The following is a 12,813-nucleotide window of genomic DNA, read 5'->3' as shown; positions in this document are numbered from 1 at the left end:
AGAGATTCGTTTGCTGGAGCTGTACCTTGCTGCAGCTTTTGGCAGCCCTGGCATGCAGGGGCCCAGCCTTCCTCTTGGCCATTGACCATGCTGGTGGGAAGGTGTGGCATAGGCACAGCCACCAGCAACAGGTCCTAGCAAACCTGGAAGGGCTGAAAACCCTCAGCACCTTCCCATCACCACCGTGAGGAGGGCAACGATTTGCTCTGCAGCTGTCAGCTGGGACATTGGTGCTGGCAGGCAGCAGTGTCCTCTGGGTGAGCAGAGCCTGAGGAATGAGCTTTGAGAGGGAAGCTGAAGCCCTGTGGTCCCAGCTGGCTGTCCCCCACCCCAGGGCAGGGCTTACCTGGCAGGCAGGGTGAGCACTCCTCCGCTGCCTCCTGCGGCGCCTCCTGCCCGCCCGGGCAGGGCTGGCACACTGTGCAGCTGGTGGTGCTGCAGGGGAGACAAGGCAGACAGGGCTGCAGGACCAGCACTGCCACGAGCAGAGCAGCCCAACCAAAGCCCTCTTGCATATGGCCCTGAAGTCTCCAGGGTCAGCCTTTGGCTAAGCCTTTGCCATCTTGTGGGTGCTCAGGGTGTGTCTCTCCAGCCTGGCTCCTCTCCTGTCCACTCAGGGCACATGAGGACATTTCTGTCCTCCTCCTGGATGCTTATTTGCATGGAGCTTCTAGGAACTTACTGCCCCAGCAGCTGCTATGCCTTAGCAAAGCTGGCTGGGACTGGTCAGCAGGTGCTGAAGGGAGCTGGGTGCTGCCAGGCTCTGGGTCCAGTCTGGTGGCAATTCAGTCAAAGGTCAGCAGAGCTCTGCTGCACGACATGGGTCAGGACAAGCTCGAGGTCAGAAGGAAAGTATCTTACAGCTGTTCAAAGGCAGGCTGGATGGGAGGTGTCCCTGCCCATGGCAGGGGGGTTGGAACTAGATAGTCTTGAAGGTCCCTTCCAATCCAAACCATTATATGATTCCCTAAGTCTCCAGGTGCCAATTCACCTGCCTTGGACACAAGCCCTACAGCCCCCATGCAGGCATCCCTACACAGCAGGGTGTGAGCCTATCAGAAGGTGTCCCATAGCACCTCTCCAGGCCCTCCTCTCTCCCACCACAGAGGTGGCAGCTCAGCCAGGATCCTTTAGCTACTGCTTTCTGCACATCTCAGCTCAGGACAAACAAACCAGCAGCTCAGCTTGACTCTACAAACCCCAGGGGGATGCTCAGCTGGATCCCTGTGCCAGCACCTGGGTGTTTATCAGAGGTGTGCACAGCAGTGCTGGCAAGAGGGGGTGGCAGAGGTGGGCTGCAAGCTGATGCTTCACCACCTCATCTCAGGGTACCTCCATATCCAGCCAGGATGTTCCCCTCCATCATTCCACCCCTCACTCACCAGGGCTCAGCACCAGCCTCCCTACAGCTGCAGTGGCAAGGGGCTTGCCTTTGGCCACTGTTGCGTCTCTGAGCTCAGTGGCTAATGGGACCCCTCCCCTCCTGCCCACCTGAGAGCCAGCACCAGCACAGCTCTTACTTGCAGAATGATCCAGGCAGGCAAGGCAGACAAAAAACTGCATTGTGCTGGGAGCTAAAATAGCCTGGAAAAGAGAAGAGAAGGCATCAGGATCTTCCCTCTGCTATCACTGCCCCGCATCCTTCTTTATTTGCTCATCTCCTTTTTAGAAGCAACCCAACCAACTCCCCACAGCACACTGTGGGGGCATCTCATGGGCTGCTTCAGGATGTTGTTTGGGTTTCTGTTTGTCAAAAGCCTTGAAAAAGCAATAAAAAGTTCCTGATGGCCTCTGCCATGCTGAGGGAAGCCTGGGGGGGGTCAAGCAGATGGCCTTGGTGTCACTCTTGCTTGGGGACAGAGACCTGCCAACCTTCCCAGCAGAAGTAGCTGAACTGGAATGAAGCTGAAATAGGACATCCCAGGAAACTCCTGGGCTATCCAGCTGGAGCAGGTCCCTGGCTAGGGGAGACCCCTCCAGCAGCTCCCCTGTCCCAGGAGGTCTGGGGTGCATCTCCCCAAAGGGAAGGACACAAGACCCACCAACCAGGATCTCTTTGCTCAGAGCAGCAATCTGCTGCTTGCTCTCCCTCCCTACACCACCAGCAGAGGCAGAACAGCTGCAGACCCTTTGCTGAAAGCAAAGATAGTTTCTACTCATTTTTTTCCTACTAAAACCAGGGAAATATTTCAATTTCCTGACATCCTCCTACCCCTTGTGCTTAACTCACCTTTCATAAACCTCCTTTCCTAGCTGGAGAAGGCTTTTGCTGCAGTGGTAGCAACCCCTTGGTGCACAGAGGAGCATGGCTCTCAGATCTGATCTTTGACATCCTAACGGGGGTGCCCAGGGAGGTTGTGGATGCCCCCTCCCTGAAGGTGTTCAAGGCCAGGCTGGGTCAGACCTTAAGCAAGCTGGTCCAGTGGAAGCTGTGCCTGCCCATGGCAGGGGGGTGGTACTAGAGGACCACTAAGGTCCCATCCAACCCAAGCCATTCTGTGGATCTATGAACAACACCACCCCCAGTAACAGAAGGGGAAGGGATCTGCTCTGCTCAGCCTGAACACAGCACCCTGCTCACTCCCTGGTGCTTAATTGCATCTGGCCCCGGGCAAAGGCACGCAGACGGACTAATGAAAGTGGATTTGGGTTGAATCCCACCCCACACCTACCTCTCTGGCACACTCTGCAGGCTGCAGCTCCAGACTCATTAGTGTAATGGCCAGGGGGGCAGGGAAGGCACAGGGTGCTCCTGGTGAAGCTTGGAGAGAAGGCAGCGGAGGTGAGTGCTGGTTTAGGGCACCACAGCCTCCACCAAGGCAAGAGCAGAGCACAAGTCTTTGTCCCACTAATGAGGCTGGCAAAGGCATCACTCTAATGAAGGAGCTCAGGCAGAACAATCAACCATTCCAACTCCCCTGAATATGAAAGCTCCACTGGAAAAATAAAGCTGTTTCATGAACATCAGAGATGACCTGGGCCTGTGGGCTGCAGGCACAGAGAGGTCAGACTCAGGTTTCTGAGGCTGAATTCTAGGTCTTGAAAAGCAGGTGGCAGCCAGGTTTAAACCCCCCCCCTCGGTTTAAAGTCAGGCTCTAAAATCCATTCTTGGAAAGGGGATTGAGGTGGAAAGGGACTCGATGTTGGGCATCCAGCAGCAGTTTCCAAAGGAATTGATCTGTTGTTGGAAGTCACTGAGGAGTGGAAAAAAGGAGCCCAAGCACAGGAAGTGGTGTGAGAGTCCTGACCTTAGCTAAGAAGGCTGTGGGAAAGGGGATGTAAGGTGGCAGAGCTGTGGGAAGAGGGGTCAAAAGAGGAGGAAAGGCAGGGGAAGAGGAAAGCTGCTCCATTCATCACCACCAGAGCCAAATCCCAACCAGCAGCACATGGCTGTGAGAATTTAACACACTCAGGGATGCTTTGGAGGAAAAGAAGGACATGAGCTTCAACTGCTTCAGAATCCCAAGGGCTGAGCAAGATCTGGGTGGGGTGGAAGGGAAAACTAACTGGAAGCATAGCAAATGCCTTGCAGAAACCACCACAGAGCCAGCTCTCCAAACACCACCAAAATGTTCAGTGCTGCTGCTGCTGGCTGGGAAGGGTTTGAGGAAGAGCAGCCCCCCAAGCCCAGGGGTCAGTCACTTACTTGCTGTAATGCCCCTGGGGACATGGCAGGCATGATGGTTGCCCACTCTGGGGCTGGTAGTGGCCCAGGGGGCAGGAGGTGCAGGCAGTGGGCTCTGTGCATGAGCCCTCTCCACAGCATGAGCAGCTCGAGGTGCCTGTAATGGAACACAAAAACCCTCAGGGTCAGGACTGAGAGACTTGAACCTTTGTGCTCCTCCAAAGAGGTCAGTGCCAGGAGGACAGAAGGGCTGGGCTGCTGCTCCTGCAGCAAGACAGAGGGCAGAGACTGCAAGAGCAATGCTGCTGGTGCTGCTCTGCAGCCTCAGCAAGCTGAAGGACAGCCAGATGATGACCCAAGGCCTCAAGTCTATCAATGGATAGGTCTATCAAAGGAGGTTCTCCTACCCCTCTGCTCTGCCCTGAGGAGAACAACAGCTGGAGTATTGTGTCCAGTTCTGGGCTCCCTAGTTCAGGAGGGACAGGGGACTACCGGAGAGTGTCCAGCAAAGGCTGTGAGGATGCTGAAGAGATTGGAACATGTCTGATGAGGAAAGGCTGAGAGCCCTGGGGCTGTTTAGTCTGGAGAAGAGCATCCTGAGAGGGGGATCTGATCAATGTTCATCAATATCTGAAGCATGGGTGTCAAGAAGAAGGTCCAGGCTCTTCTCAGTGGTGTCCTGTGATAGGACAAGGGGCAATGGACACAAACTGAAACCCAGGAGGTTCCACCTCAACGTGAGGAGAAACTTATTTGTGAGGGTGCTGGAGCCCTGGAACAGGCTGCTGAGAGAGGAGGTGGAGTCTCCTTCTCTGGAAGCTTTCAAACCCATCTGGATGTGTTCCTGTGTGACCTGCCCTTTGTGACCCTGCTCTGGCAGGAGGCTTGGACTTGATGATCTCTGGTGGTCCCTTCTAACCCCCACCACCCTATGATTCCAGTGTAATCAAATGGCTGTTTTTTTTCTCTTCCACACTGAGGGGCCAGGCAGGTTTTCCTTGTTTTCTCTCCAACACACACCCAAAACAACCCCTCCCAATCTGCTCCTTTGGGCCACTGATAATTCAGGCTCATGGGAAGCAGACCTGAAGAGTAAAACCCCCGAGCATCCCCACCTGCATCAAGCAGCACCAGCCTTTCTCCAAGCAAAGCACCATGGCATTCCCACCAGACAAGCTCTAGCTCTCTCTGCTCCACAAAACAAATTCCAGCTGCACAGAGGAACTCTGTGGGACTCGCTGGAGCTGCACACATCAGCCCTGGCATCCACCAGCTTGCAGGAACCAGTCCTGGTGCTGCAGCAACCCCAGGCAAGAGAAGGTCCTGTGGATGAACATCCTGCACACAAAGGAGGTGGGAATCACCTCCTGTCCTCTGCAGATTTACTCTAAAGCATGAGAGCTGCTTATTCCTCTGTTCCTTCCTTTCAGGGAGGTGCAGAGAACAACGGGGTCTCCTTTCAGCTTCCTCTTCTCTTCTAAACACCCCCAGCTCCCTCAGCTGCTCCTCACCAGACCCATTCTCCAGACCCTTCACCAGCTTTGCTGCCCTCCTCTGGACGTGCTCCAGCCCCTCAATGTCCTTCTTGTGGTGAGGAGCCAAGTGACTTTCCCACCTAAGAGGGGAGCTGGGTGAGCAGGGACCCTACCTTCACTGGGAACCGTCCCTGGGGAGCAGCGGGCACAGGCTGTCACGTTCACTCCGCTGCAGTTCCAGGGCTCAGCGGTGGTGAGGAGTGGAGCTGCTGATGGGACCCCAGCAGATGTGGTCACGCCTGGAGGGGAGGCTGGGGCCCTGGTGGATGGTCCTGCGGATGCTTGAGAGGCGGTTGTGCTGCCAGAGATGAGGATGGTCCCATCCGTGGGGACAGGCAGAGTCTGAGCAGGCTGTTGTGTGCTGGGAGCAGCAGGGAGTGCTGCTGTGGACACAGCAAGGCTTGGGCTGGTTGATGCCACCCCAGCTGACAGCGTGGCAGTGGCACCAGGGGGAGCAGAGGCCACAGTAGTGGCTAAACTGGGAGGTGCAGTGGGGACCTGGGTGGGAGGTGCTGGGGTTGATGCAGTGGGGAGCTGGGTGATGGCTGCACTGGGAGGTGCTGGGGTTGGTTCAATGGGGAGCTGGGTGATGGCTGCACTGGGAGGTGCTGGGGTTGGTTCAATAGGGACCTGGGTGATGGCTGCACTGGGAGGTGCTGGGGTTGGTACAACGGGGACCTGGGTGATGGCTGCACTGGGAGGTGCTGGGGTTGATGCAGTGGGGAACTGGGTGATGGTTGTCTGGCCTAAAGCAATACCTAGGAGAGAAACAGACATCATTAGTGGCTGAATTGCTGTTCTGCCTTCAATGGAACCTTCCCATTGGGTCTTCATCAACTGCTTAACACCCTTGCGTGTTTGTCTGATGTCCAGAAACTCCACTGCAGAGCAACACAGAAGCAAGGAGGTGAACACTGGCAGCATCTGAGCATTCCTGGCACACGAGAGACTTATCATAGAAAGAAAGTGGCAGCTCCAGGAGGCCACAACTCAGCAGATGCCAAAGTTGAGGAGATCTGACTCTTCTAGACTGGAGTGGGGAAGCAAAGGGTGCAGCTGACACCCAACAGTAGCATGTAGAAGGACAGGAGCAAGATGAGAAGTTTGGGAGTCAGAGGGGCAGCACCACCAAGTGGCTCCAGACCCATGGGTTCCTCAGAGGCTTTTCATCAAGCCCACTCCCTCCTCCAGCCTTTGAGGCTGGTGAAATCCTGGCACAAGTTTGCTGAGGATGTGGTAGAAGCCCCATCTCCAGAAACATTCAAGATCAGGTTACTTGGGGTTCTGAGCAACCTGATCAGGTTAAGGATGTCCCTGTTCACTGCATGGGGGTTGGACCAGATGACCTTTAAAGGTTTCTTCCAACAACATATTCAGTGATTCTCTCAATTTTGGCTGCAACATGCTGGACATGGCTGGGCACCATGGGTCCCCAGGCCTTAGCACCACCATGGTCTGAACAACAATGTGCAGATCCAGCTGACCAGTAAGTCTGGGCTAAATTTCTATCCTAACATCAAGACACTGAATAAAAGAGTCCTTATGAAGCTGTGATCACATGGAGAGAGCTCCTTGGGAATGCTTCCTCCTGTTGCACACTGCCTGCTTTGTACTCCACTGAGGGCAAAACCCATCTTCAGTAGCTCCCCTGGACTGAAGTTTGAGGAGGGCAGATTTAGACTGGAGATTAGAAAGAAATTCTTTGCAGTGAGGGTGGTGAGACACTGGAACAGGTTGCCCAGGGAGGTTGTGGATGCCCCCTGCCTGGAAGTGTTCAAGGCCAGGCTGGATGAAGCCATGAGCAAGCTGGGCTAGTGGGAGGTGTCCCCTGTGGCAGGGGGATGGAACTCCATGATCATTAGGACCCTTCTGACTCAAGCCAGCCCAGGATTCTGTGATGCTATGAGTGCCAGACTAGGGCTCAAGCCTTGGTGGGTGGTCAGGCTGCCCCAGGTGCACACAGCTAAGATGAAGCTGCCCAGGTCATTGCTCTGAACAGTTTTTCCCCCTCACCAAGGAACTCTGTGAATGCAATTGTTCCAGCAGAGATGATGGATTCATACCCCAGAAAGGGAGGTGGCTGCATGGCCCCCAGCAGCCTGAGACCCTCTAAAAGCAGGTGTGCTGCAGTGAGGGGGAGCAGGGCAGTACCTTGCCCCAAGGAGCTGCTTCTGTAAGAACACAGGGGTTTTCTTGCTTTGGTTTGGTTTTTGTTTGGTTTTGGGTTTTTTTGCTAGCTAAACAGCACAAAAGGGTGAGAACAAGGAGAGGAGTAGGCAGGGGCATGACAACAAACCCAGGCATTTGATCTGTGCTCTCTTATGCAGCCCCAGTTACCCAAACACCTCAAGAAAGAGAGCATCCTGCAGCGTCCTGTCCCTTGGGGTTTAAGAGAAGGCCATGAAGAGGGCACACAGAGCAACAGAGCTGTTTTTCTGCCTTTTTGTTTCCCTTCTGGCAAAAGCAAGTTTCTGTGTTCACCCCATTCAGCCTGCTTCCAACCCCTCCTCCTTCCTTCCCTTCTTTCTCCCTGATTTTCTCCAGCACCCCAGGAAGGTGAAGCCCAGCTGCAGTGAAGCCCATCACAGTTTTGCCCACACCCAGCCAAAGAGAAGCACCACTTCAGGAGCACTCACCTGTCAAACACGCTGTGGTTAAGCTCCAGAGCAGGGGAGAGGGCCAGGCACTCATTTTTGCAGCAACACAGCTCACCAGGAGGCAGGACCAGCAGCTGATCTCCACCAGCCAGCTGTTCATTCTCCTGGTGTTGTGCCCAATATCATCACCTGACTCTGATCATGAGGCTTGGCCAAGTCAACCTCCCCCCAGCACGGGGAGGGAGGTATACTCAGAGGCTGTACCAGGTCTGAAGGCATTGGTGGCCTTCTAAAGCACAGTGCCAGCTGAACACCAAACAGAAGAGCACAGCTCAGCCTCGTCCTGCAGCATGCAGAGGAACATGCAGCAGCAGTGGGCTGGAGGAAGCCATGGGGTCCTGGAGAGGAACAGGCAGAGCTGCAGCATGAGTCCTGTGCTTGGCTGCTGGCCAGCCCCCCGTGACCTCGTCAAGGGAAAGGATTTCAGTTTCCAGACACCCTGGGTTTCCTGCAAGAAGCAAAACAAGAACAAAAACAACCCCAGAAGAGTCCTCAGCTCAAAGCAGCTCCCATTTTAGCTTCAGAGCAAGCAAGTTGTAAACAGAATCCCCACACTGGTGATGGCAGAGTGAGGCTCCCCCCTCATCACCCTCAAGCTGCCAAACTTCATACATCACAGAATGCACTGGGCTGGAAGGGACCCTCAAAGGTCATCTTGTCCAACCCCCCTGCAGCCAGCAGGGACGTCTCCAACCAGAGCAGGCTGCCCAGGGCATCAAGTCTGATCTTGAAAGTCTCCAGGGGTAGGGCTTCAACCACCTCTCTAGTCAAGCTGTTCCACTCTCACCACTCTCATTGTGAAGAGCATCCATCAAGCTGTTGTGATTAGGATCAAACTCAGTGGTCCTGATGATGATTTTGAGGTGAGCCCATCATGTTTAGTGAGGCCAGAGCCCATTTTCCATTTTATCCACTGGTTATCCCACTTGCTGCTCATGCCCTGTGGGGCCAAGTCCTCCTGCCTGTGTCCCTTCTGCCCAAGGACACATGTCCCCATGGTTTCAAAGGACCACAGAATCCTGGGGGTTAGAAGGGACCTCTGGAGATCATTGAGCCCAACCCTCCTGTCTGAGGAGGGTCACCTAAGGCAGGTCACACAGGAGCACATCCAGATGGGTCTTCAAAGTCTCCATAGACTCCACCTCCTCTCTCAGAAGCCTGCTCCACAGCTCCAGCACCCATAGCAAAGAAGTTTTTTCTCATGTTGAGGTGGAACCTCCTGGGTTCCAGTTTGTGCCCATTGCCCCCTGTCCTATCACAGGACACCACTGAAAAGGGCCTGGCACACTCTCCCTTCTTTCAGCAACCAGACAAGTTGGAAAAACTCTGACAGGAAAAGTTTGATGCCGCTCCAGGGCAGAGGGGCACAAACAAAGAGGTTCATTTCTGCACTGCTGCCCTTTCTCTGGTGAGGTTAAATGCTTTTGCTAGCTGGTTCAGACAATAAAAAGCAGTGTCATGGCTGATCAAAAACAATGTCCTAGGCTAGCACAGGGTCCTCTTCCTGTCAGTTTGGTTGCTCTTCCATGGGTGGTGAACCCTGTGTCCCCAACTAAACCAGACATTGTCCTCAACTCTCCAAACCTGTCTGGCTTCTGACAGGCTGAGGCAGCAGTGATGTTTCTCCCAAGAACAGGATGTCCTGCTCCAGCAGTGCCAGTTCCTATCAGCTGTCATGTCCTGCCCAAGGCTGCCCAGAACCACACCTTCACTCAAGCTGGGCAAGTCAAGGTCTCAGCTCTGCTGGTGCAGAGCAGGAAGGAGGCCACCAGGAGTTTCCCTCACTTCAAATAAGGAGAGATTTTGCCATAGTGTGCTGCTCCTGAACAATATCAAAACCAGCTCTGTGGCCCAGAGGAGGGACAAGACCAACCCAGGTAAGGAAGCAGAAAGCAAGCTGAAGCCATCAGCACTGCTGGAGGAACACACTCAGCTCTGTGCTCTGGACATCCAAACCTGTACACCTGACCAAGCAGCCACTTGATGGCACCACAGCTTTGGGCAGCACTGCAGAGCTGAGACTACAACACTCTCCCCCTGCTGCTCTTCTCACCCTGCACCAGTAAGAACCTCCATCACCAGAATAACAAAACTGTCAAAGGCAGCTGAAGCAATTTCAGCAATGAAAAGAGGTATGAGAGTCACTCTGAAACAAACTCTTCTCTCCCCCTGTACTCAGCACTGGTGAGGCCACATCTTCAGTACTGGCTTCAGTTTTGGGGCCCTCACTACAAGAAGGATATTGAGGTGCTGGAGCAAGTCTGGAGAACAGGGCTGGTGGGGAGCAGCTGAGGGAACTGGGGTTGTTTAGTCCAGAGAAAAGGAGGCTAAGGGGACACCTCATTGCTCTGTACAACTCCCTGAAAGGAAGCTGGAAAGTGGTGGGGGTTGGTCTCTTTTCACACACAACAAGCAAGGGGATGAGAGGAAATGGCCTCAAGTTGCAACAGGGGAAGTTCAGTTTGGCCATTAGAAGAAAATTCTTCACTGAAAGGGTTCTCAAAGACTGGGACTGGCTTACCAGGGAGGTGGTTGAATCCCCATCCCTGGAGGTGTTTCAAAGAGGCAGAGATGTGGTGCTGAGGGCCATGGTTTAGCACCAGCCCTGGCAGAGTTAGAGAATGGTTGGACTGGATGGTATTAAAGGTCTTTTCCAACCAAAAAGCTTCTCTTGTGTACTGTTTGGTCCCAGCCCAGTGGCACTCCTCACCAACTCACCTGTCTTTAAGCTTTAAATGCCAGTTGATTTTGAAGCAAGCATCAGAGCATTTCCTTACAAAATCTAGATTTTTATTATACATCCTGTATTACACTGAAAATACGTACCCAAAGACAGGAGATTTGGAATTTACAACTGTACAAAACCCAATAGAAAACATAGGGGCTATGCTGGAGATGAGACATCTTACAAAATGACACTTCTTGAAGGCACCAGAGCCCCAGGGGCCTCTGGCTTCACATAGTTTAGTCTGGTTTGATTTTGCTTTTTCCAGTCAGGTGTTAACTATGAAAATGTGATTCACCCATGTCAAAGTCTCAGACTTCTTTCACCTAGGCAAGTGGTCTGCACCATGACACAACCCACTGAGAGGAGCGACCAACTTCACACTCAGATATCAAGCAAAGGCTTCTCCCCACTGCACCCCGTGCCCTATGGCATTGAACTTGAAGATGAAGTGACAAAGCCACCAATGAACAGTCAAGTTAACCCACTAAGTCCTGGCCCAGTGCTAATGTTAACCATCCTAAGCCTAGCCTGCTTTGCATGGGGGCAACTACAGAGCATTAGAGGAGGATAGAAATGCTCTGGCCAAAAGGAAGATGGAGTCCACCATCAGAACTCTTGCGCTCACCTTCACACTCACTCCACTCTGCTTCTTGCAGCACTCATGAAGGAAAATGAAGCCTGAAGAAACCCACCCCTTGGCTGTAGCACAGGCTGTTAGAGAAGCCTGGATTGCATGCATGTGCTTTCTCCCCCAGGAAGGAGAAGTTTGGACAGGGAAAACACAAGCTACTTTCATTGCCTCCTTCTCAGTATCCCATAGGCTAAAAATCAAACAAATCACACCCAGGCTTGCACAGACAAACAGGAGCAGAACCTGAGACATGAGCTCTGGGCAACTTGATCTAGTTGAGGATGCCCCTGCTTACTGCAGAGGGAGCTGGACTAGATAACCTTTGGAGACCCCTTCCAACCCAGATCATTCTGTCATTCTGTGATCCTGCCTTGCTGAGGGACAGCCATGAACTACAGAAGTTTAGCCTTTCCTTACCTTCATGTTTGGATAAAGGGGAAGAGGAAAGGACATACACAAAGCTTTAAGAAAGCTCTGAACTACATCCCTGATCCATTTGTCAGTCATCTGAGCCATCTGAGAGTCAACAAACGGTTTTGTTCAATCTTCTAGCACACAATGAGCCTCACTGAAGACAGAGCAGCTATGGTGGACAGTCCATGCATGTGACTGGACATTCAAACAAAACCAGCGAGTTCCAGGGCCAGATTTTATTCTGAATGCAACAATCCCATTATGGTGGCTTTTAACTGTTGATCTTGCCCTTGAAGTGTCTGGCACCATCCCAACTTCCAGACCAGTGGCTGGATTATTTCATTCTCTGTACCCAAGAGCTCTATGTAGTTTTGCTTCTTACTCTATTAAAAAATTTCCCTTTCTTTAGACATTAAAAAAAAAACAAAACAACACCTTTCTAGATTCACAGCTCAGGCTGCAGTAATGCTCTGGTGTTCAGGGTCAAAGTCACTTTAAAAAATAAATTACTTCTGCAGTGTTAAACTGTCTCTTCCTAATGCCTTAAGGAAATTAAAAATATACTATATGTCTCTATTTAAAAACTTTAGTTTATTGCATATGACTGACTTTGGACAGACAGGCCTGGAGACCAACTTTATTATGCAGCAAATACAAACAGCAGCATGGTTAAGCTTCCTACAGACTACTGCACTCAAGTGACTCCACTGCATTCTAGAAGGGCTTTTTCAAGAGGAGAGGGACAGCTGTGTCCATCCCAACACCACGGCTCTGACACTGACATTCTGCAGACTAAGGAAGTTGAGGACCCCCTAGGTAAACCAGGAAAGCCATCACACAGCACCTCCTGTTCACTGGTGGATGGCTAAAGAATTTTGTATCAACAAATTACATCTACCTCAAGTCAGCCAATTTGCTAAAATTCCTTTTAAAAAAACCCAGACTCCTCTTTGGTGCCTGCAGCTCACCTAGCCAGCAGGGCCAGGCAGAAGTATCAACTGTGATTACAACAAACTGCTCAGCACAAGAAAGCTTTAAAGGTCTGAGTGCAGCCAAGAACAGGACTGTCACTTTTCTTCCAGCCTCTCTGAAGAGATGAAGGCTTTCCTATTCTCCTTAGCCCTTACTGCCTAACACACTATCAGCAATCTATAACCATGAAAACGCTTTCTACTCAACTCCTAACAACTACAACCTACTACTCATCTTCACCTCTCAGGCTG

The sequence above is a fragment of the Indicator indicator genome, chromosome 23, assembly GCF_027791375.1.
Source record: "Indicator indicator isolate 239-I01 chromosome 23, UM_Iind_1.1, whole genome shotgun sequence".
Classification (NCBI taxonomy): domain Eukaryota; kingdom Metazoa; phylum Chordata; class Aves; order Piciformes; family Indicatoridae; genus Indicator; species Indicator indicator.
Note: the sequence above shows the minus strand (reverse complement) of the source record.